The 25,893-nt window shown below is 54.0% G+C and overlaps 1 protein-coding gene across 1 annotated transcript in view; it reads right to left on the bottom strand.

Moving 5' to 3' along the window:
- The window catches only part of CACNA1G (calcium voltage-gated channel subunit alpha1 G), a gene marked incomplete at its 3' end in the record, with an annotated part of 137,244 nt that extends 123,056 nt beyond the window's left edge, over positions 1–14,188 (bottom strand). The window contains exon 1 of the mRNA XM_080356526.1: positions 14,019–14,188. The remainder of the gene's footprint in view (positions 1–14,018) is intronic.
- Between the last annotated feature and the right edge of the window lie 11,705 nt (positions 14,189–25,893).

Here is a 25,893-nt window from a genome sequence, read left to right as displayed (position 1 = left end):
GCTGAGGTGACCCCAGACATGGTGAGGAAAACCAGCCAGCAAATGTCCTACTGTGAAAACATTTTGCCTGCAGCGAGGTAGTTTCCAGCTCTCCAGCCCTGAGCACCTCTTATTGTTCTCCACATTCAGCAACCAAAAGCCCATTGGGTGATTAATTCAAATCATTATTTTTCTCCCCAAGAGCTGCTGCTCTTGTGAAAAAAACATTTTAAAAATTTTTTTAAAAAAATAGACTCCGGGCATCTTGCATCTTCCCCATCTTCATCAGCCTGGGAACATCCCTCTGGGCTGCACCCCAGGGTCACATTACAGGCTCGATTCCCATGAAGCCCCTAGGGTCCCACAGCCCCTGAGCCCCCTGGTTTCTCCCCAGGACCCTCTCCCCGTAGCATCAGGTTCACCTCGGGATAAGCCCACCACTACCTCCCAGAATGGAGATTTAACACAGCGATGCTAAAAAACTACCCGGCCCGTTTCCATGGGTACGTGAGGCACATGTTGCTATGTGATGTTCGGCCCGTTACCATGGAGACGGTGGGATGTCACCATGCAGGGCTTATTAGTTGCCATGGCTATTAAAAAGCGCTTGTCCTCTGGGGACCTCCAAGGCCCAGGGCCACCAGCCTCCCTCTGTGCCTCTCTCTGGGATGGCATCAGGTCCCTGGGAACCTGGGGGGGAAATTGGGCCAGGCAGGTTCTCAGGGCTAGACAGGTCCCCAAGGCCATGGTGATGGGCACCTCTGAGCTAAGACAGAAGGGGCTCAGCCCCACATTTTCTTACAGAGAGCAGAATCTACCCCCAGACCATCATGTGTCCCAGCCATGCCCATACCCAAGCAGAGCATCCCGGGAATGTGGGTTTATTGGTGGGGCTGCAGTTGACAGAAACACTTTAAGATGAGCACATGGAAGGGCCTGGCTGCCGTCTGAACCCCGTTAGATCTCCCATTAGCACAGCAGAGAGAAGAAATCTTTGGCCTACTTTGGAGATGACTCTATGACCAAAACCATGCGCTCCCAGGACTCAGCCCTTATAGACAATGCAGTGACACAAAATAAATATAAGAGCATCATCCACACCCCAAGGCCCTGCAGACAGCCCCAGCCTGGACTTCCACATGGGGAACTGAAGCTAAAAAAATAAACCAAAAATTAAAAATCAGATCCCGAGGCTGGGGTTTATCTGAGATTACATAGCCTGCTTGCTGCAAGCGACAGCTTTTTATTTAGCCCCCGACATGCTTTGTGTGGCTGCACCATCCCAACGATGTGAGCCTGACCCTGAACAAGGTGCCGAGCTGAACATGGAGCTGCTCAGGCACCCACTGAAGATCAGCACAGCACCTGCCTTGGGTTAATTTGACAACCCTGTGCCTAGATTTTCAGCTCTTCCATCCCTCCTCTTCCTGCCTTCCTCAGCCCACTGCAAACATCCACGCAGCACAGCACAGCCCCTACCTGCTATTTCCAAAGCCCATTTCTCCAAGAACATATCCAAACCCATCCCTATCCATTTGCAAACCGCTTCCCCAACAAGCTTGAAGTGGGTTTTTATGTGGCCATACACACCCCCATGGAAAATCCTTACACACTTTATTAAAGAAAGGTATTATTTTCTCATCATTTTGGTGCATTTTCTAGGAAGGATATAATTTTTCATTTAACTGGACCAAAAAAACTCACAACTGAAAACCTATAGAAAGGTGTATTACCCTGTAGTGGAAAATTAGATTCCTCCCACACAATACTATAGGATGATTTAAATATAACATATAGGAATATAACATGTAATTAAACTGTATAGTATCTTTCTAGAAAGACCTACAGTATAGGGTTCTAAAAATTACTCCCGAAACCTATTATGTTTCAATCTAGCCCAGCTGGTTTCCTTTCTATTACATGCCGCAAGACTGTTCATGAAAGGTTGGGGTTTTAATTGCGTCTTGAAACGCTGCCGCAATCACGCTCCAAGAACCGCTCCAAACTGCTCCGGACATGACTAATCCAAGTGGGAAACTCCCATCCTGGGGGTGCGATGGATGCAGGGATTGATGCGACCCCGCTCTCTCCTACAGTCAAAAATTACCTTTATCAGCAGAAGGGAGAAGGGCCCAGCTGTGGCAAATCTCGTTCCAGCCCCTTGACTTCATAGGCACAAAAAAATTATGTATTTCGATTTAACTGGTCCCGGCTCTCCCTACCCCAAATATTAGGGGAGTTCGAATAGCTAGCAGTGCCCCAGCATTGTGCACCCATCATCTTCCCCCTCTGTAAGGGAAAAAGAAAAAGGGTTAGGGATAAAAGTTGCCTTTAGCTGTTGCCATAGAGACTCTCCAGCTCGGAACAGAAAACCCAAATCTTGTCAAAATTGGAAGAATTTAAGATTTTAATCAGCAAAAATGCACAGGAGGCCAGGAGCATCAATACACATCCTTGCTTTAACAGTCTCTGCCTTCAGATGCATTTGTCCCTCATTTAATAGCATCCCCAGAGCTGGCCGGGAGCGGGGACAGAGAGAGAAGAACAAAAGCAATGAAAACCCCATCCGCTTTCGAGTATTTTCTCTCTGCCGAAGCAGCTTCTTGCTGGTCAGACTGATTTCTGGACCAACAACCCACCGGCCAAGCTGTTTGTGTTCCCGTTTCCTTCATCCATTGCCAGAAAAAATAAAATTCAACAATACGAGCTAGGCAAAATATTTCCCGGAACCACCACTATTTCTCCCATAAACTTCATATCCCAGCCGGTGCGGCCAGCAGCAAGGGGAGGCAAAATAAAAAGAAAACCCTGATTTCTAGCACCACGAGATGTTTTTTCTGACCGTCTTGAAATTGCCCTTTTTTCCCACATCCTCCACATTTACTCCTGACCTGACTTCCACTAAGACCACAGATCAAACACAGTGGGATAAACTCACAGCTCTGGCATTTTGGCTGCTTGGCAGAGCCCCAGCTCTGGCTGTGGCCCCCAGCTAAGACAAACACCGCTGGGAGCAGGCTGCGGTGTGCCAAGGTGGCCAGAGAATCCTATTTTATCACTGTTTAAGACTTGTGGGGAGTTCAGGAGGGGATGGCAGCCTCCAGTGGCTTGGGGATGGGGCAGTGGCTTCACCAGGCAGTAGGATGCTGGGGAGAACCAAAGCCACAGCGTAGGGGAAAAGGCTCCGGTGCCAAGGGGTGTTGTGTTTCGTGCCTGAGGATGCAGAGTTTGAGGAATACCAAAATGAGGGACTTCAAAAAGGAGCGGTGTTGGCTCGGGGAATATTGTATGAGCTCAGCCTCTGCAGAGCAATGGAAAAAATCATGTGCCGACCCCAGAAGGACAAGCGAGAGGATTCCGTGTGTGAGGGTTGAGCTGAGACACGTGCCACCAGCACCCACCCAAGGGGCACAGATGGGAGCTGGGGGGAATGTGGGCACCCACAGCAGCACCCTGCAAGAAGGGGTGCTCCCTCACACACCCCAGCACTCTGAGCTGCTCTACAGCCCCCAAAATGGGAAAACCCAGACCCAGGGGCTCAGGCAGTGTTCCCCAAGCCCCACAGCATGCTGCTGCAGGGACAAGCTGCTGGGGGCTAGCAGCCCCAGGTGTCCCTCCAAACCCACCACCACCAAGTTGCCACCTGCTCAGCTTCCCAGCCAGCGCCTCACCTCCACCTGCTGCTGCACACCCAGACACCCACCAGGATGAAGGTTTATTTCTTTTCCATTAACCCCCATCCCTCTCAGTGCTGGGAGACACATCCACACCACCACCAGCTACCCCAGAAACCAAGAACCAGAGTCAGGACCTGGCTGGCAGGGATGGAGCTGAAGAAAGAGGGTACGGATGGGGACACACAGACTGAGAGACCCATTCTGGCATCTTCGGAAACAAGATGACTTTGGTCTGAAGGACACCAGGAGAGGAGTTCTATAACTCCTTTCCATGCCTTTGCTCTTATTCCATTGCAAAAGCAGGTCTCACCACCCTGCTGCCACGTCCTGGGCTCTGCTTAGCCCATGGTAGGTATGTGTGTACTTACATACACACAGTGTGTAACCCCACAACTGCCCCGGGGTCCCCCAGCTGCTCTTGGGGCCACTGCCAGGCTCAGGGACCCCCTTTGCTCACAAATAAAGCAGCCAGGTATCCATGGGTGCAGCCAAGCACCTACATGGCCTTGAGATACAGGGTTGAGGCAGAGGGTACCATCTCCTGTCCCCAGTTAAAGTCTACGGACCGCTCCAAATAGGAGTCACTAAATGCTCCCAAACGCCCCGTGCTGCCCGGCCCCCCAGCCTTCCCCTGCGTCACCCCATCCCCCTTGAGCAGCTCCCTCGCCTGCTTTCTCTCTTGCTGTGCCTGTGTGTGGGTGTATTTGGAAACGAGATCTTTCCAGCTGAACTGCAAAATGAAATGCAGAGATCACAACTCCTCGAATAGCTTCATCGCGCGCACACACACACACACATCCCCCCCAACCTCCATCCTGCCCCCGATGCAAAACCCAGGCAATAGTTAAAAAAAAAGGTGGGAAAAAATCAAGGTATTTGGCAGATGAAAGGAGAGGATTTGGGGGAGGGGAGGAGGAGGAGGCACAGTAAAGCACTTTCATCGCATCCTTTTGTCCCCCAATTCACCACCAGATTTGCAGCTTAACTGCCACTTGCTCAACCCTCCGTGCTCCTGGAGCCAACACAGCCCAGTTTCATGGGGCTACAAGAAAAGAGAAAACAAAACCCAGCAAAAAGCCAAGCCCAAAACCCAGCTGTGAGATCTGAACATCCACTGCTGGAGGAGCCAGAGCCCATTTACTGAGACGAAGGAAGAAGTGTCTCCACCCTCGCTGCCCTTGGGCTCCTCCGCTGTTTTCCAGCCTCGTCAAAGATAGGATTCCCCCGTGCTGCTGCCATGAGCGGTTTCTGAAGAAGAAGGGACTTGGATTTGCCACAGCTGGCCTGGGGTCAGCATCACCTCCGGTCACTGAGACCGGAGAACCACAGGGCATCGAGGGCTGAAGGGAAAGATTTCGTTCATAGATACCCAACCCCCTTGGCTGGGGCTATTGAGGGGTGGGTGCGCTGAGACCCCCCCAGCTTATCTCACCAAGCCATCCCCAACCCCCAAACAACTGCCTCAGGGGGACAAAATCCTGGGCAAAGAGGGAAAAGAGCACAAGGCTCCAGCTGTGATCCATCCCAACACGGGAGCTTCACCCGCGTCTCTCCCCCGAGTCGAACCGGGTTCTGCACCGGCCAGAGGATTGCAAACAATAAAGTGATTTATGCAAGGCAGAGGCCTTCAAGATTTATGCCGTACATTCGCAGTAAAGCACAAACGCATTCCCCTCTGCACGTGGCCGGGTCTTTTGTCAGAGGAATTTGGATTTCTGACCCCAGAAGTCAGGATGAGTCTCTGAAGGAGCATCAGAGACAGACCTGCGCTGTGACCCCAACCAGATTATGGTCTCGGGGGTATATCCTAAGACATATTTATGGTCCTCCAAAGCAAAATAAGTCAATAACCACATACAGTAGCAGTTACAAGTCAGATATTAATTTAATTCCTCTCCTCCCTGTCTGCCCAAATAAGCATTAATTCAATGGAGCGTCAGGACCCTGTTATTTATCATTCTCACTGGGGTTTCTGTTTTCTCCTGTTAAGGCAGAATTGCTACAGTCAGGCTATCTGGGCACCATGGTTCCCAAATTAATGATACTCTGCATCCGACACAGGCATAGGGACCACACGCCTGTACCCAGGTTTCATACTATTAGCAGCTAACGCTGACACAGAGGAGGACGGTTCAAGTGCCATCAAATGCACTTGAAAGCCTTATTCAACCACAGCAGAAGGAACATTTTATTCCTCCAGACCCCGGGGCTGAGCAGGAGCAGAGACATTCGCTCTGTCCCGCAGGACCCGCCAGCCCGGCATCGGGGGCTGTACCCCCCCGCAAGGCAGCACTCCACACCACCCCCTGCAGCCAGATTCCTCCCAAGTCTCGTCTCAACCTAGAGCTAAAAATGAACCTTTATTCATGATTAACATCTATATTTGCATAGCGTGGCTGGCAGCTTAACACCAAATAAATGTTTTGGCAGAGGGAGTCGCAGACATGGGGCAGGGGGGTGGGGGGAACCCTGCCCTCCAGAAAGGAGCTTCAGCCTTGCCATAGGTTAATGAGCACTTTCTAATTGAATTAACAAATCATTAACAAGTCCTGTCCGCCATATGGGCAGGGGAGGGCTCAGCCCTGGGCTGCTCTGGCCACCAGCATCTCCGGAGCGCACAGAGACAGTCGATAGAGCCGTAGGAGGAGTGAGCGCTAAACCTGACCTGATTAAGTTATGAATCACAGGAAATCCCAAAGGCATAACCCCCCCCCAGGCGGTTGGGCTGCCGAGGTGGGTGAATCCCCTCGCCCAGCTCCACCGCTGGCTGCGGGTTTGCCGCCAGCCCCAGGGTTAGGGAGCATCTCCGGGCTGGTTCAGTGGATGCACCAGGGGAAACCTCTTGGAAAAGACCCAAATTGGAGATAAATATAAGGATGCTTTGCATCGGGAACCCTGTAAGTGTGGGGCTAGCCTCTGGATTACAGTAAATAAATCCCCTTTTCTTTATAAGCTTGTCTGTGCCAAGCTCTCAGCTCTCGCCCATCACCTGCTTTAGCATTTTGTTCCTGTTTTCAGCCACCTCCTGCCCTCACCCTGGGGTTTCACATCCCGGTGCAAGGAGAGGCAAAGCAGGGAGGGCACAGAGACACAAAAACCACACCCCAAACAAAACAAAACAAAAGCCAGCAAAAAACCAAAAAAGGCAGCACCAAACAGCCAGTCCCACCTAGAAAACACGCTAAAAATCCCAACCAAAACCACGTTTCAGGCGTTGGAGCCAAACCAATAGACAATTTCCATCCACTTGCAACTATCTGGTGAACTTCTAAAGGTTGAGTCTTGGGTACGTCCTGGTCCCACACATGTGCGTGCAGCCCCGGCGTGGGGCTCAGCCCAGGACCCCGGCCGTGCCCTGCTCGGGCACACGGTGCTGCCCCTGGCGTCCCGACAGCCCGTTTCCCGTAAGGCAGGAGCCGGTGCCATGGCAGCCATGGCCGAGACCGAGCCTGGAAGATCCTCTCAGCAAATATTCAGGCTGAAAAATGTGCTTTTTCCATCTGCTCGAAGCCTCTTTGCCGGGGCTTTGGTAGAAAGCAGATGTGAGAGCATCCCGAAGCACGATCGGTTGTTACTCTGTTGCATAAAACCATGAGAATTTCCTTTATTTATTTTTTTATTATTTCATTTCTTAGCGCCAGGCCAGATTCCTGGGTGAGAGGCCAAGGCTGGCAAAAACCAAAGCCAAACAAACCCAGGTTGGGGGAAACCTCCGCGTGCATCACCAACCAAAGGGAATATTTCACATCTAGGTCGCTCAGTGGAGCCAAGGCGCCGGGAAAGGGAAAAACCATGATCTGGCCTCGTAACAAACCCAGAAACACTTAGGCCTCCTAATTAACTAGGAAATTCAAACCCCCCCAAACCACAGCGAAGCTTCAAAGCCCTCCCAACCTGACTCCGGATGCTCTGTCCCCCGTTCCCCGCAGCTGGCCCCGCTACCCCGGACCCTCCTCCCCATCCACAGCAGCCAGCAAAGCCACCGGGGGCAAAGGCTCCCCGGGGCTCCTGTTCCAAAGGAAAATGATTTCACGATCCAAATGAAAAAGCTGTCAGGGAGGTTCACTTTGGCCAAAGGTTTTGCTCCCTTCCAGCAAAACAGTAGGAAAAGAAAAAGGAGAAATGAGAGAGACCCAGGCAGGGAACGTGGGGCAATCAAAAACTTGGTCTTTTCTGCATGAAAAAAAAAAGTGAAACAGAGTTTAAAGCAAAAAAATGGCTAAAAAGCATTTTTCAGCACAATGCCAAAATATCTGCAGGGGGCGAAGGGGGAGAAGAAAGCAGAAAGTTTTCTATGCATCATAAAATCCCGGGCATTTCCAGACTGGCTCCAACACCCAGTGCTACTGAATGGGGGAAGAGAACAAAAAAGCTGATCAAGTCGAGAACAGCGAGTCTGCACAGATCGACCAGGAGACACATTGGCTCCATGGATGAGCTGGGGTGGTCCTGCCCCATCCCAAATTACCGCTCATCTGTCTGAGCCCCCCAGTCCTGGGGCACAAAGAGGTTGTGATTCCCTCCTGGCCACCCCGCCTCAGTTCCCAACCCCAAATGAAAGGCAGGTCTCTGGAGACGGCCCAGTCTGGGAGCCCTTGTCCTGGATTTCCTCCATGGAGCCAAGGCAGAGCTGTCCCCGAGCAGAGCGGGGTACCCGGGCAGGACGGGGCCAACCCTCTCGTCGGGGCTCCCCGCGCCGGGATGACATAACCATGAACCGCATGAGGCCGAGCCTTTTGTCTGCACGCCGGGAGAGTGGGAGGGAAAGCAAGAAAGGAAGAAAGAAAGAAAACTTCTGGAAGTCATTACGATTCCTCTGCTCCAGTCTCCTTTTTGGCAGACAGCTTCCCTCTCCCCTTTCCTCCACCCCCCAGCCCCGCGCCGCCAGCCCGCTTCAAAATGCCAGCCTATGATTTTTAAATGAGAAAAAGCTGCGCTGTACTCCAGCGCTTGGATAAACTCCTACAAAAACTTCCAGATGTGACACAACAGCTTGGAAGGGGGAATTCGCAGAAGAATCTCCTTAGAAGACACACACGCACAAGCAGGGAGCAAAGGAAGCGCCCGGCTGCCGGCACAGCCGGGCTGGGGATGGGTCCGGAGAGCCCTGGTGGGATGCGCTGCATCACCCAGATTGGGATGGACAGGATCCCGGCTCTGCCGGGTAGGGATGCTGGCTGCTCTGGGAGGTGAATACTGCCTGCTTCTCCTGCTGAGCTCGCTCCTGAAGGGTTTGTGAACAGCAGGGAAGAGTTTTGCAGCTATTTGTTCCCTCGGAGAAGGGAAATAACCCCCCCATCCTCATGCTGCCCTTGCTAAAGGTGACAGATGGCTTCTGCTTCTCTCCAAGATCCTTGCCCGGGAGCTGGTGTGAGCCCAGGGATGCACCAGCACCTGCCCTGGGGAGCAGCAGGATGCTCAGTCCTGGCTGGGGGGCTGAGGGAGCCCACCCAGCCTGGCCAGGCACATTTCTCATTTCCCGCCATGAGCCAGGGAAGGGGCACAGAGCAGGAGAAGGTTTGGCCGCAGCAGCAGCATTTCTATCTGACTGGGAAGTGGTGGGAGACACCAGCCAGTGAACAGGGTGACGGGAGAGAAAGGAGTTCAGGTGCCCTGGGACGGATCAGATGCAGATGAAGCAAACAGATTCCAACTCCTTTGTGTGGTTTTCAAAATCAAAAAAAGGATCCCTTTCAGGTCCAGCCTCTCAAACGGAAGTTTTTTGCTTTGTTAAACCCAAAACTGAGGTTGGAATAAATATATCAAAGTTTAAAGAACACTATGCGTGTTCTCCCCTCAAAACACATCCTGTTGATTAATTTTATTTTATTTTTTTTAACTCTGTGCTACAGCTCAGCCCTTCAAACAGCAGCACACGCAGGCCCAGCTCTCCCCATGAGCTGGCACAGCCGAGGACCCCGAGCACCCACTGGGGCGACAGGGGTGCTGGTCACCCAGTGCCCACCCCAGGGGAGGGAGTATTCCAGGAGGCACTACCAGGCCTGGGGAGCCCAAACCACAGCACAGCTCAAAGCATTCAGTTCTCCTCTCCATCACATAGGAGACTCCTTGCTCCAGTGCAGTCAGACACAGACAAGTCCCTCCAGGATAGAGGGATCCGTCTGGGCAATGTGGAGCGGTGCCAGGACGCAGACCCATGGGGCTCGGGGCGAGTTCGGCAGGTAAGGGCAGACCACCCCCATCAGCAGGACCGTTACTGCCTTCCACAACGTGCCAAGCTCCAGCACGGCAGCTCCCGCCGTCCCGTGAGCCAGCCCGGCACAGACCTCAGCTCTGCCTTGGCGTGAAGCCCCAAGGGCTCCGGTCCCGCTGGCCATCTGCAGCTTTGCCGACTTCCAGCAAGAACTGAGGGCACTCAGCAGCTCCCCAGGACGGATCCTTTGATCATCCACCTCTCGCTAATGGGAAGCGAGCAGAGCCGTGCGAAGCGGCGGCTGGAAGAGCCCTCTGGTATTGCAGAGCGAAGGCAGACAGCAGGGCTGGTTGCCGTGACCGGATCGAGATGTGTTTCTTTCCTAAAGTCAATTTTGAAAGCCACATTCCACGGACCGTGCATGGGAACGCCAGGCAACACAGGAGCGCTCCTCCCAGTGCCACCCAAGCCTCCCCTCCACCAGCAAGGGCATTTACAGGGCTGCCCTTCACCCGCCAAACCAGGAAGAAAAAATGGAATTTCAACTAATTTGGGGGCACCTCCCCAAAACGGCACCTTTCAGCAGCTTTTTGCAGCTCTCCAGGCAGGAGCGTTCTGCAGGCAGACACTGCGCGGGGGAAGAGGCAGATTTCAGTACTACAATAGAGATCACAGGCCCTTTCAGTTACACTGTTATTTTCCTATTCAGAGCTCTTAACACCAAGCAGTAGCATCCTCCCTACTTTCTCCATCCCTGCTTTTCAATCACTCTGCAAGTCTCAACAAATAGCCTCATTTCTTGTCTCTGATCAGAGGAGCAGCCTGGCACAGACCCTGCTACAGCCTTTCATCCTCCCAGCCTTCCTGGTGCTTTTATTTTATAAGTGAAAGTCAAGTCACCAGCTTGCCTCCTCTTTTCTCCCCCTGGAGATGCCTGCTTCTCCTCTCACCGCCTTGCCAGTATGCACACCAGGATCCCTGCTTGTCATCGTCCTCCCAGCCCTGAGCCCGTGGGTCCAACACCATCACCATTGAACACATCCCAGCCGCGCCCCTGCTCCTGCCCTTTCAAGGCAGGTTGTCCTTATGTGGGGCAGAGCCCTTCATCCCGCAGCCACAGGGAACACATGGGTGGCAAATCAGGCTCCCTGGGTCCCCGTGCCATGGCACACCTGACACCAGCCAGGTTTTCACTCAAAAAACCACAATGGAGAAGAAGGGGAAGACAGCTTTGCAGGAGTAATATGCTTTTAGGGTTAAAACCTCAGGATTTCAGACTCTGGAGTATTTCAGGAGACTTCATGACCTCTTTCTAGCCCCAAGGGAGAGTAGGAGCAGGAGAGCAGCACAGATCCTCCCATCTTCAGACAACAAGAGAAAAACTGCCCTGGCCCGGGCAGAGGGTGTTCTGAAACACAGTAGAAAAGCCCAACAAACCAACAGGACTTTAGATCCTTGCTGGACACTCAGCACATCAACCATCATGTTCCCCATAACCCTGCATCCCAGCTTCAGCTTCTGCACTCGCACAAGCAGCCCAGACAGGTGGAGAACAGCATCCCAGGAGCTCCAGCTGCACCCCAGGGACATGAATTGCCCTTCCCGGGGTAGCTGAGGGTGCAGAAGCAGCTCCAGCACCTCCTCCCAACACCCTGTTGACAGCAAAGTTTATCAGCCAGATTAGAGCCCCGCAAACCCGACTCGGCAAACTGTGCATCTCCACAGGCACAGCTCAAATGAGAGCCTTCCCACCCAATTTCTGCACAGGCAGTCAGCATAACCCACAAAAAGGTAAAAACCACCCAGGAGAGTGACAGAATCCAGCAAAAGCCTCAACCCTCCCCAGGCAGGATTCACCAGCCACGTGAGGCCAAGCGCTGTCACTCCTCTCCAGGGCAGCTGGTGGCAACAACCACTTTCCAGCAACGTGACTATACAGTTGTAGCACTGGGGCATGATTCCTAGAAGATTACAGCATGAGAAGGGCCACTTTATTGACCTACCATGCTAAAGACAAAAAATAAAAGTAATAAACATAAGCACTGGACTTGGCGCCGACATTTGGGCTGCAGAGCCAAAGGGACAAGCGAGATGCTATTCTACTGAATGGCCCAATGAGCGATGGGACGCAGCGCGAGTGCCCAAGCTGGCCACTGCCCTCCTCTCATCTGTAAGCTGAACTGCTTTTTTCATGTTGGTTTTAAATAAACTCCCCAATTCTGGGTCAGTGACCCTGAAAACAAACAGCCGCATGCAGACACACGACTGAGAGACCCGCAGCATTGTCCCCCGTGGCCCTAGGGCTGCCGGCAAGTGCCTTTCTCTGTCGGTAAAGAGTGAAAAATTAGCGAGGAGGAAAATCCCAGCTTGCAGGGCTGCACCTAATGCTCATCCCCGCTCACAGTGGGGCTTGCAGGTGCCCACAATACCACTAATTTTCCAAGGACAAAAGTTAATCTGCTTGTGTTTGCAGCCACAGAGGAGGAGACACATTTCAAGCCATTATTGGAGTGGGGGGTTTTACTGAAGACAACTTCAAAACATCATTAGTAAGAAAAAAAATATTTGAAAACATTCTTAAATCAGCAGTCATAAATAATATTAGTCATAGTAGGCAATAAGAGCAGAATGACTTGCAGCCTATCATTAATATTTCTTCCCAAAACAGAAGGCTTCACAAAGTTTCAAGATTTCCTAAGATGCTTAAATAAACGCAGCTTTGAACTGCTTAGCTGGTGTGAGAGAGATTTGGGGAAAACTGCTGGGAGTATTCATGACTGGGAAGAGAAATCTTGTTTCTCCCCTCCTAGGGGACATTTTAGGAAAGAAGGCAGCCTGTTTATCAGATAAATTATTGCTGAAGCTCAAGTAAAACAATATTCACAATGCTAGCGGACCCTCACCACTCTTCCCTGGCACACTGACCTCAGCCGAGATGTAATTCCTAACGGTTCCCACACACCAGGAGCAGAGAGGACTCGCACAGGATATTCTGGCCCTCTGTACCATGTAACATGTCCTCCCCGCTACCGCACAGCCTCTCGCATTCCAGATGTGGGTTTGCTGCCCATACGTCCTGGCTTGCCTTTCGCACAGGCAGAGCAGCACGGAGCCGGGAACTTCCCAGGCAGTGGTTGCCTCTCCCGCACCAGCCCCTGCTGGAAGACACATCACTCTGCTTTATTTCATTTTGGGTTTTTTGTTCCTGCAAATAATAAATGGAACTGGAGTTTGGGGATGGTAAAACACTTGTGATGCTCCAAACCGTGTGCTGCTTGCAACTCGAACTCCAAGGGAGGTTTTAAAGGCGCCAAGACCGTGGCAAGATATAATTTTTTCTATTGTCTTTTCTATTTCTTTTCCACCCCCTCCTCTTCTTTTGAAAGCTTAAACTTGACTAAAACAGCTTGAACAGAGCCTGTGCCGGAGCAGACGGAGAGTCTGGAAAGAGAGCAGATGCCTTTGCCGGGTCACAGCTCAGCCCAGGACCCGGTGACCAGCAGCCCTTGTCCAATGCACTGTAACCCCCATCTTGCCCCGACCCCTCCAAGCAAGGAGCATCTCCCAGGGGACTGCAGAGAGCCTGGCCTCACACGTTCTGAATTATTTAGGTACTTCGGAGCCGGGCAGCAAACCAACCCCCTGAGCCCCACCACCTCTCCCCAGATTGCACCCCGCTTAAAACCCTCGGGGAAGGGACCAAAGAGCCTAAAACTGACGAGAAACGGGGCCAGGGAGGAAGAACCGTCGTGCAAGGTGGGGGAAGACTGGGGTTACGATCCCTCGGTGCGCCGGGGAAAGCCGGGATACCGGGGCCGATCCCCGGGGGAGGAAAGGTCGCCCAGGGCTCCCGCCGCGACTCCCCATGGAGCGGTGCGACGGAGCCCGCGGGAGCCGGGACATCGCGGAGGGGCGGCCGGGGGAGGGGAGCCCCAACCCCCCCAGCCCTGCACCCCGCCAGGGAGCACCGAGCCCCCTGCAGCAGCCCGCAAAACTTCCCGGCCGGACAACGGGGAGGGGGCAAGCATCGCCTGGATTCCACCCCTTACCCCGGGGACGGAGGATGATGGGTCCACTAAATCGCAGTTCCTTCCCCATCATCCGGCGGGCTCCAGCCGGGAGATGCTACCCGCCCTGCCCACCACTCTGAGGATGGGGGGGGGGGGCGCGCAGGGCTTACCTCGCCGCCGAGCACCTGCAAAGGATACGGGTTACAGACCAGCCGGAGGCACCAGCTCCGCGGCCGGCTCTCCTGGCTCAGGTAGAAGAAGACAACGGGGGCCAGCGCCGGGTAGGGAAGCGCCTCCGCCTCCGAGTCGCCGCTGCCCGCCTCCCTGTCCCCCGGCCCCGGGTGGCCCCCGGCCCCGGACAGGTCATTAAGGCGGATGAAAGTCTTGGCTCTGCCCGGCTCCGGCTCTTCCTCGGCCGCTCGCGGTCCATCCTCGTCCATCCTCCGGCCGGCGGCCCCGGGGGAAGCCGGGGCGACGCGGGGAGAGCCGGTGGGGCGCCTAGAGGGGCGCGGCCATGGCGGGGCCGGGGGGCTGGGGGTTGCGGCGGGCCGGCTTCAGCGCCGGGGTGGCATGGCCGGGCCAGCCGCTGCCTCGCCCCCCACCGGGGCCGGGGCCGGGCCGCCCCCCTCGCCCTGCCCTGCCGTCTGCGGGCTCCGTAGCTCCTCCTCGCCGTGCCTCCGGGGGCCCGAGCCGGGCACGCCGCAGGCAGGGAGGCGGCGGGGCGGCCCCCGCTGCCGGTGCTGGCCTCCACCCGTGGGGCGGGCAGCCTTAGAGGCTCTGCCTGCCCCCTCCGCGCCCCAACATCTGCCCGGGGCGGGGGAGTGCTGCCCGGCGCCCCGGGGACGGCCGGCGGAGGATGCTCCCGCGGGCGGCCGAGCCGAGCGCTCCGCACAGCTGGATCCCTCACTCCAACTTCAAGTCCCGGCTCCTCCTCCTCCCACCACCAATAGGGAAGCTTCCCCGGCCCCTCCACGCCTCCCCATTGGCTGCCGCGGGTGTCCGTCCGGGCAGCACAGCTGGACGGGCAGACACGGTTCCCCGGCGGGGCTGGACGGGGCTCACCCGCCCGGCGCTGCCCGGCTAGGGGTCGGGCCCGGTCACCCCCCTGCCAGTGGTGGGCAGGAAGCGGAGCAGGGGGATCTGCAGGGCCGAGCGCTGGAGGCGGGGGTGAGGGGGAACCCTGCCCTGCGCTAGACAGAGGCTGACCTGGGTGGGACACACTGCAGCACCGGCAGAGGGGGATGCCGGTGAGCGGCAAGGCGGGAGGGAGATGGGCCAGAGGGGAGGACATGATGAAGCAGGGGGAAGCCTCGCCCCGCTGCAGGGCACCGGGCGGCTTCCCCGCGCCATGTCCCCCATCGCTTGCGAACGGAGACAGTGCCGCCGGGCTCGGAGCATCTGGGTCACCGCTGTGTGTCCCCTCCGGCTCCCCGCGGGGGACCACCCCGTCCGGAGTAGGTGGCCCCTAGGCTGGGAAGGGACACGATTCCGGCCAGCAGCTCCCAGAGGAACCGAGCCTCTAGCGGGAAGGCGCCCGCCACCCCCAGCCGCGGGAGCAGCGGGTACCCCCAGTCCGGTCTCCCCTGCTCAGAGGACGCGGCCGGAGCTCCCTCTGCCGGTGCGACTCCCGGCCACAACGGGAGATGGCCCCGACGGCGGGAACCGCGCCGCAAGCATCCCCCGGGGGCGCAGACACGGCCCCGAGCGAGAGACACGCCACGCTGGGCGCTCCCGGCCACGGCACAACCCAGAAACCTTCTTTCATCAGGGCCGGGGTAAAGTATTTTCTGCAGGCAACACTCGTACCAAGTGCAGACATCCCCCCAGCTGAACCAAGGCAACGTTTGTAATCCTTAGAATTTCTTTAGTAATTGCTTTCTCACCTTTCCCTGGTAGCCCTCTACATCATGTATATCTGAGCACCCAAGAGCTCCAGCTATCTCAAAACCACCTGCGAGAGCAATAGGAAGATGCTCTTGTCTGACCCAAAATGCCTTCTCTTTGCTGAACCCTGCTGGCCTGGGAGCGCACATGATCTTGGATTCACAGGCTGTGCTGTCCAGCCCAAGACAAATCACATGGCTGTTGGCAAAACCTCAAGGCCAGCTGGACTCTGCTGCAGAACTGCAAGAGACAGTGTCCAGGCAGAAGAGGAGATGCAAACCCCACAGCCCCACCATGCATTGCTAGGAGATCCTCCTGCAAGCCCATGGGGACACGAGCACGACAGCACATGGCACATATGACACCAGGCAAGTGGAGAGCTCGTGGCATGGGTGCCTAGGATGTGGATTCCCATTTTTTCCCATGTTTCTGAGTGACTGCTCCCTCTGGATGCAGCATCTGCACCCATGGAGAGGGCAAAGCTCAACTGGTCTTTGGCCTCACTCCACTCCTGCCAAAGCAGACACACCAACACACCAGGAGCTCCATCACTTACCCAGCAAAGGCTCCTGTGGTGGGGCAAACACCAGCCTTTGCCTCCCCAGCAGGGTACAGCCCAACATCTCAACCATTGCGCAAATGCAATTTATGGAAAGGTCCACAAACATATTTGCATGTGCAAGGTGCAGTCTTAGATCAAGCAATTTCCTCACTACATATGTACAGCCTGGCCACAGCTGCTTTTGATCCGATTCTCTTTATATCCTGATAATGTACAGAGAGCCTTTGTATTTCGTTCTGTTTATTTAAATGGATTTGGAGCAAACATTTTTTTTTAAAGCTGAAGCTTTGAGCCTTTAAGTGGGTTACCAGATTATATGCTGTCTCCATTTTAATTACATTTGGCTCATTTTGTTTATTGCGTACATTTTCGAGAATTATGCTCGCCGTGAGAATTGAAAACATTTTGCTTTAGAAGATACCTGCTCTATAAAGGGATCCAACATCACACAGCAGAGATGATGCAAACCTTCCCAGCTCAAAGAGCACTCCTCCTCCAACTAGGACAGGGAAAGAAGAAAGGCTCGACAGAGCCATATATCCTCTAAGTTTAAAAGGAAGCATCCAAACGTCAAGAGGATCAAGCCAGCACCAGCCTAGCAGGATTTTGGAATCTGTGTATTACAGCAAACAGAGATAAAGATGTTCTTGCCAGGGAAGAGCAATCTTGGTTGTAGATTTTATAGGAATGAGAGCACAGAGCCTGTCACAACCCAGCTGGGACATTTGTCACCTCCTGTTTCAGCTGGCAGCAGAGAGTGACCCCAGAGAACAGAGCTGCACATTTAGGGATTAGGGATGTAAATGAGAAGAAACTACAATACAGTATAAGAAACTAATGAGGTCACGTTCACCTCACACGCACAGTCCTGGCCTCCTAATTATACCAAAGATAGCACAGGAGAGAGAGATGGGGGTGAGCCAGGAACAGCACATATGACGGTAGGAATTTTAGGGCCATGGTGGTTTTGGAGGGGTGAGAGGAAGGGTGTTCACACATTGCGATATGGGTTATGCCTCTGGCAGCAGGTACAATGCATCCCAAATTTCTCAGCAGACCCACAGCAGCAACAGGAGCTGTGCAACCTGAGGAGGAGGAGGTGGAAGCATCCCCACTTTTATCCCAACACAGCCCTCTTGCTCTCCTTTCCCCCCCATCAGAGCTGCCCCCACCATTTCCGGGCCCTTTCAGGGGTTCACAGCCCTGCACTCTCTTTCTTAGCAGTATTTCTAGGAAAAACACCGTGAGTAACATTTCACATCAGTGGAGGAGCTTTAGCTGAGCTGATGCTCACCAAAGACGGCTCTGACGTGGTAATGGGATTTGGAGTCGGCTGTACGGGAGCTGCACTGAGCTGGAATGGGAAAAGCCAACATCTGTAACCAGTTTAGCAGGAGGCGGATTGAAGACAGCCCCAACGGAGAGGCTCCAAGCCGATGGGAACTGGTCGTTATTTGTTTTGCTGTTGACATACAGCTGCAGTAGCTGTGGGCGACTTTAATAAGATGGGATAATATTTCTATCAGTTCTGGGAGCTATAGATTGAACCCATATAGGCATCTGGCTCAGGGCTGAGTGATAAATCGCACCGAGATCCAAAGCTCTTCTCATGCCTTGGAGAGAAAACACACATTTCGTTTCAGCTGTCACAGTTTGGGGGCAGAATGAGCCTCCCACGACTGATTCACAGACCCAAGTGCTGCTGAAAAGCACTTTGTCCCTGCCCCCTCACCCCACTGGTGACAGGGAGTGTGGGGATCAGAGCTCTTGCTGTGCACAGGGGTCCTGGCCACCCCCATCACCAAATTCACCTCCTGAGAAACACCACTCACCAGATTTCAGCTGATGCAGCTACAGCAGAGAGACACCCATCAAACCCGGCCCCACGCAGCCCCCGCTCCCTCCCGGTGTCCCCCCAGCCTCAGCACAGCCCCCCAAGTGCTCCCATCCCTCAGTGTCACAGCTGGAAGAGCAGTTCACATCTGAGGACAGCAGCCAAGGGCCTGGGAGGAGCAGGAGACCAGCCCCACCTCTGATACACAAGATAACAACTTAACCCTGCTGCTTTTCCCAAGAGCTTATTTTGCTAATTCCCTTTTTCATCACCTGGATGGTTTCTTGCCCTCCTCACTTATCCCGTTGGTGCCACAGCCATGGGCTTCACCCCAAGCATCCCAGGGTTTCCCAGTCTGGTGCTGCATCCCCAAACCCCAGGGCTGGGTATCAGCACTGGGAACCACAGCGGAGGGTTTGGGAGAAGCAATTGCTTAATGAAACCAACTGCTTGAGGCTACAAGCAAAGGGCTTCATCTTTTTTTTTTCCTCTTTAATGAATGTTTTTATTGTCTCTCTCAATCTTTATTAAGTGAAGAGCCAGACAAGTAGTTATAGGGAAAATATACTACGGCATGAAGCACAACCACTGTGCAGAGTGGACATGCACGACCAGCACAATCCATTTGGTGTGCAGAAAGAAATTAATAATTTAGGCTGGGGAATGCTTAATTTTGTCTGATGACCAGCACTTTCCTGCATGATCAATGTTTACACCTTGACTTTTTGGTACGCAATCAATCTGTGCCTGAATACGGCCCGAGTTTTGGGAACTGCTACGTCTGCAAGGGCTGAGCCGCTTGGGGCCGGAGCATCCATGTGCCTGAATCTCCTGACTTGGCAAGAACTGAGCTCAGCCCACGTCCCAGATCTGGGGTTCACAATATAACTTATAGTGAAAACATCATTTATAATAAAAATACATCTGTGCCCCCATCTTAAAACAAACAAAAAAAACCCAACATATTCTCCTTAACAACTACTATTACCTCCAGAAAACTTTGAGAGGGAAGGAATTGCCCTTTCAGGACTATTCTGGGTGGGTAGACAGGGTGGTTTTTTTGCCAGATCCTGCCTCTGACCCTCAAAAGGCACAAAAGTCCATCAGCCCCACCAAGACATCTCCCCTGGATGAGAGGCAAAAGGACCCAGGACCACACTGGACATCGACCCTATTTAACACCCTCTCGCATTTACTGCGGCTGTACACCTCTCTGAAGCATTAGTGCAAAACAAAGCACAGCTTTTGAGGGAGAGGCAGCCTTTAGAAAGGGGAAAAAATCCCAAACAATGGCAATCCAGCCTTCTGCCTCTTGGTCAAGGCATCTCCCCAGCTGACATGCTTGGGAGGCTCCGTCTCACCATTCCCTCAGGTGCCAAGACGCAGCCCCGCTCCTGGCTTAACCTTGCTGCCTCTCTGGAGGCCCAGCTCTGTGAGATGAGGTGCTAGGAGAGCAAGTTCATCCCTGACACCCCGTCTCACCCCCTCAAGTAACCACAGGGGATTTTGGAGCAGGTCCCCCCTGCCTCAGCATCCGTCTCCCAAGCGGGCACTGCTCTGCAGCTCCAGGGGCTGGAGCATGTCCCAAGCCTCCAGCCATCCCTCTGCTCCCCTCAGATATGCATTTCTTGCCTTTTTCTCCCAGCCAAAGATCCTCCCTTTCCCATACCCTCCTCTCCCCACCCCCCTTGCATCGCTTTCATCTGGTTCCATGCAGCGCGAGCGCGGGGTGCGAGCAGCACGCCAGCAGCGCCGCTATCAGCGGCTCCCACTCTAATTGAATCTTCAAATCTTGTCTGACAGGAAGAGACAAGAAGGAAATGAGACGCTTGTTGCCGAGCCTCGAATCCCCAAGCGCTGCTGAGCACCAGGATGCTGGAGAACATTGCATGGTTCTCCCAGCCGTGCCCACCTTGGCCCCCAGCACCGCTGCAAGGGCTCCCAGCACCCCAGTAAGCCCAGGAAGGTATCGCCACAGCTCAGGGTGGCCCCAGGAAAGAGGAGACAAGGTGCCAAAAAGCCAACAGAGCTGAGGGATCAGACAAAGGAAAGGGCAGAGCCACACGAACACCGAGCTTGCACCAGGCAGAGCTCACCCCTGGGCTTGGCAAGGATCACGGCACCAAGACCTTGCTCCACACACACACATTTGCAAGGAAAAGAAACCTTCTGAGCAACAGCAGCACAGCCAAAAGTCACCCTACCACCCTCCCAAGCAACTCCAGACTCAAGAACAGCAATTCCTTTATCTCCATCCAGGAGCTCCCAACAGCCAGAGGCACCCAAGGGCATCTACACTGCCCTAGCACAAGGTGCACAACATCAACAAGAGGTCCCACCACAACAGTTTAGCCTGGACTCTTACCTGGGCATTCAGGAGCTCCAGCCAGAAGCCACCATCACCCCAAAGCTGCAGCACCACCTTCAGCCAACCTCCTGGTCCAGGGGTGGAAAGCAGGAGATGGAACATTGATTGGCACCTGCTGAGCAATTGTTAATTGAGAAAAGCTGGGTGAGGGAGGAGGGTGCATGGAAAGGACAGCAGCTCCTGGTGCTGCCGGGGGCTAGGCATGAGCAAAACAGGTTTTGGCCCATATGAAAAGGATTTACAAAAATCTGCCCAAATCAAGGTGGCTGTGACAGCCCCAGCTGAGCCTTGTGTTCATCACCTGGCTCCCCGAGGGGATACTGCACCCTCTGTACCCCTTCCCCTGTCCCAGAACTGCAGCTTCCCCCCTCCACCTGAGGACCAAATGACCTAAATGGTTTGAAAATAAATAAATATTAAACAAGCACACAGCACTGATAGCAAGGACTGACTGGCATGACAGAAATGTCTCCTGTTCTCCCAAGGCAAGACGAACAGCAGCGAGGGCAGGGGGATGAAGAAACACATTCTGGAGGGGTAGTGGGAGGAGAGAGGCAGGACAGGGGACATTGGGGCTGGCCTAGGGCTGCTGATAGGGGGAACACACTGCCAGGCCAGCAGGATGCTGGGTCACAAGCAGGAGGATGGGATGGGATGGGACGACTGCCCTTCCTCTGGGGAGGAGGCTCTGCATCCACGAGTGAGTTTGGACAGGAGCTGGGGCACCCCTGAGTGCCCCTGGGCCTCTTGCACCCCAAATGTTTTTCTTTCACTGCTTAAAACCTGCTCATTATTCATATTCCAGCCCATCCCCAACAACCCTTGATGTGTAAAAGGCTTCTTTTTTACCCCTTTCCTTTTTTTTTTTTTTTTTTATTACAGCCTCTGCTGGGAAATCTTTGTAATTAGTGGCCCTTTAAAGTAAAATATAATTAAAAGTAATGTGGAGCACGCTGAATCCTGCTGGCAGCTTGAGATGCAGGTGGCTGAGGAGGAGCAGGGCAGCCGAGCATGGGAGTGCTGGGGCTAGGGTGCAGGGGTATCCACTGCGAGATGCTGGGTTGGGCTCATCCCAGCCCCATTTAGCCCTAAAGCAATTTTTAAACCACCAAGAGCACCAGATTTCTCCATCACACCCCTGGGGACACTGGGTCACTTTGTCCTCACTCTCCCATGGGAGACAGGGGGAAAAGATGCTGAACACAAAGCTCTGGGGCAGGAGGAGACCCACTCACCCTCTGGCTGCTTGTGGGGCTGTGACGGGTCAGTCTGCACCCAGAGGAGCCTTCTTGGGTAGAGAAGCCTAATTTTCACACTTTTAAGAAGGCAGGGTGGGACAACCGGCTTGCTGAGCCTCCGCCAAAGCCTGCACTCCCCAATCACCCTCTTGCAGGAGCTGGAGCGCCACAAAAGCGTGCAAATGAGAGCTGGCTTATTTAAATTTAATGCTGATGAGGAGGTCTTCCTCTTCTTTCCAGCAGAGAGCAGATGTTCTTGTTTCACTTAGGCAAGGCATCTCTAAATCACTTCCCCAGCAGCGAGGTTGACAGTGATGTCATTGTTTATAGGTTATTAGTTATTATTTCGTAGACAAACCTGACATTTTTTCCCTTTCAGAGATACGTTGGGGTGTATTCTGGGCTTCTGCCGTGGAAAAATATCCTGGCAGTCCCATTGTCAGCCTCCTTCCAAGATTTAGGCTGCTTTCCTCATAGCACATAATTAAAACAGCACTTTGAATTTTCAGCAGCTTGCAACAGCTTCATGAGATACGGGAGCCCAGGCAACAGCTCGCTGCTAAGCCCAGCCCCGTCAAGAAACAGCATCCAGCGATCGCAGGAGCAAGGTGTGCCTATGGATGTGTGAAATCCCAGCGAGGGGAGGGATGCTGGAGGTGACAGAGCAACACGGCAACCCAGCAAACCCCAGGCACAAGCCGTGCTCCAGTCACTCAGTGTGGTCCCCTCCTCTGTGCCAGCTCCAGTCACTCCTCGCTGTGCTGGTGGTGCCCAAGGTGCTTTTAGTCAGCGCAACACCATTTAGCTGAATCACACAGCCCTGCCGTGGCCTTTCTCCAGCATGGATCATAATTACCTTAACACATCCCCGGGGAACACGAGCAGTTGGTTGCTGGGGTTTGAACCTGGTGGGTGGCACTGTAGGCTGCGAGGGTAACCACTTGAATGGGAAAAAAAGTAGGGATTTGGGGCTGTCCAGCCCTTGTGAATGCACGTGGCCAGAGCTGCATGGGGCAAATACAAGATTCATGGGTGCAGATGCTAGATCTGGGGCTGCCAATACAGGAGAAGGGCAGAGCCGGTGGGATCCATCATCCCCATGGTGTGTGGGGAGCCCAGGGGATGCATGCAGGGCTGGAGCAGGGAGATTCCAGCTTGTCCTTGCAGGGAGCAGCCACCACCCAAAAACCACAGGGGGCTTCCACCAATCCCCAGCCCATTTCACCCCCTGAGCCCAGAGCTGGGACAGCTTAGGTCCAGCCCAGTCAGGGACCAGTGATGTCCAGTTCATGTCACACACATCCCCGCTTGAGCAGCAGCATCCTGCTTCATTTCAGCCCAAACCAGGCTCTGTTCAGCCCTTGCCATGCAACACCTGAGCCTCAGACACCTCCTGCCCCCCCCAAGCTGCCCCTGCCCTTCCCACACCCCAGTTCTTGCCCTTACTGGTGTGACTGGGGCAGCTCCTGCCTGCAGCGTTGCTGGAGCAGCCACACAGCACTTACACAGAGGAACCGTCAATGACAAGGAACATATTAGTGCTCCCCTAACCAATGGAGGGGAGTTAACGACATCAAACTGGTTTATTGGTGTTGGTTTTGATTATAATTTTTAAGATCTGGCTTCTATCTGTCATTACGGTTATATTGCATAACCAGGGAGAAATCTGAATGAAGTTAATACCCACAGAGTGTGGTGCAGAATATTCATGTACTGGGAACCAGAATGAGGCAAATGTGAATCTTTATTACCAGTGGAGGTTGTTAAATATTTATATTTTCTGTTTGAGACACGCTGTGACACATGAAACTCAATTAGAATATAACTAAAACCCATACTAAATTATAGATAAACAGCAACAAATGAAGGGGAGCAGTCTGAGCTCCCCATGCATGGCCTGAGGGGGATAAGGGGGATAACTTTGGGAAGAGAGGGCAGCCACACCAAAGGCACTGCCATCCCACAGCAACCAGCCAGCAAGCACAGGCACAGCTCTCCCTTCCCTCTGCAGGGCTGATTTTTGCCCTAAGACATCCCAAAGCAGACCCTGAGGGAAGCAGGATGGATCCTGCAACCTCCCCCGTGCCTTCGTGCGAAGCAGCCCCAGACATCCCGATTTGTCACGGGGACCCTCAAGCCCCTCGCTCCTGGGCTGTATTTACTTTAATACAAATGTGTCTAGTAAAAAAAAAAAAAACTGTGAAAAGGAAAGATAGATGTTACAGAGAAATATATATTTGGGGCCAAATGCTGCCCTGCTGCTGTGCTATAGAAACGGCTGGAGATTTTTATCCCTCTGCTCACTGAAACCAAGCTAAGGACACAGTCAGGGATGGAAAATTAGGGGCTGAAAGGATTGTAGGGTTAATTCTGTAATTATTTGCTCTGAGATGCTCGTCATCGCTGGTGGAGCTGGGGAGTGGGGGAAGCCACACGGACGTGGGTTTTAAGTGGCGGCTGCCAGGGTCGAGATCAAGCAGTGCCTATGCGCAATATCCGCAGGGATATTGCTGTGGGCGGACAGACAGACAGCTGTGCTTCCAGCCCAGACAGGCATTTCTGTGTGATGCCAAAGCCCCCGGGCTGCTGGGATTCCCCCCGGTGGCCTTGCAAGAGCATCCCGCAGGAGTACCTGCAGGAGCATCCCTTGGTGTCGCCGTGGAGATGCGGCTCAGGAGGAGCCTGAGTGCTGTACACCTCTGGGCAGGGGCTACAGGACCCCCACCCCACCGGAGCCCTTCCTCTTGGCGGCCCCAGGAGATAAAAGTGATTTTAGGGCTTCATTAATGCCACAAGGAACTTGGCCAGAGATGAGCACAAGATCTGTCCTGGCAATTAAAGCCATGGCCCTTCATTAGAGGCAGTAATGAGGACTGTCATTAGTGTGTGATGAGAGAGACCAGAGCGAAAGGGTAGACAGACGGGAGATGGCATGGAGAGAGAACAACAACTTCCCAGAGAGGTTTTTGCCCACGTTTCCCAGCTTTGCAAAGCCCGAGACCTTTCCCTGCCAGAGCTCAGCCCCTGGCCCAGCCTCCCCATGGGCTGGAGAGTCCCCAAACACCACAGGGAGACCTGCTCTGCCCCCACCTCGGGCTGAACCGCCAGGACACATCCAGCCCCCATGGCCCTGCAGCAAGATCCTCCATTGACACGCAGGCTGAGGCTCCACACCATGACCAGAACCCCTCCAACATTTTTGCCCTTGTATTCTTTCTAAACTACATTTTGCTCTTTTATCTGTTATCACAGCCAACCCTTAACAGCTGGGAAATAGCTTTGTCCCCTTCTTCTTCCCCTTTAATTTCCAGTCATTCAACAAAACACCGATTCCCTTTCTTGCTTGCTTCTCTGGGAGATAAATGCATCTGTGCTGGCCACACTTTGCACATCCCGGAGGCAACCGGCATCCCTGACATGCAGTGCGGGAGCAGCTCCCACACACCTTGGCAACTGATGGAGACATCAGTCACAGCCACAGAAACCTGAGTTTTAAAGCATGTTATGGTGAGGAAAAGGTGCTGAGAGGGGCAGAGAGCCTGGTGCTGCCAGCACCCCAAGAAGGCACTCAGGAGGGATGAGGAGGTCAGATATAGGAGCAGGGTGTGATCCAAAGGCAGGACCCAAGAGCTGCTCCTGGGGATGCCCCTGCTCCATCACACCCCAGCCACAGGGCCACACAACCACCATCGGACCCTGGAGCTGGGGGTGACATGAGTGTCACCATCCCCAGCACTCTGGTTCTATCCAGGGCCCCATGACTAATTTGGGATGCGGTGGACATTTTTAATATGCTGCTATAAATATTCATGGGCTGTCAGCTATGAAAAAGGAGCCTGCCTCCCACCGCGCTGCCCTGCCAGAGCCAGCATAAGGGAGACAAACCAAGCCCTTGTTGGTGGCCATGGGGGCTCAGAAACCCTGGGGGCCACTGGGACATCCCCAGTTTACACCAGCAAGCATCCCTTTGTAGGGTGCCTGGTTAGTGCACACCTTGTAGACAGCCCAAGCCAGCTTCTGCCCGAATTCTGGTTGAACCTCAAACCAGTTTCCTCACAGCCGCGACGTCCCAGCAAGCGCGGGGGCGAGCGCACCGGCACGGGCGGGGGCCGGCTGTCAAACTCGTGCCTCGGATCCTGCCGAGCCGGAGCTCACGCCTGTCACGGCAGCCTCCAGTCTGCTGAGCT

This window comes from Nesoenas mayeri, assembly GCF_963082525.1.
Source record: "Nesoenas mayeri genome assembly, chromosome: 19".
Lineage (NCBI taxonomy): Eukaryota > Metazoa > Chordata > Aves > Columbiformes > Columbidae > Nesoenas > Nesoenas mayeri.
This window is presented reverse-complemented; position numbering and strand designations above follow the sequence as displayed.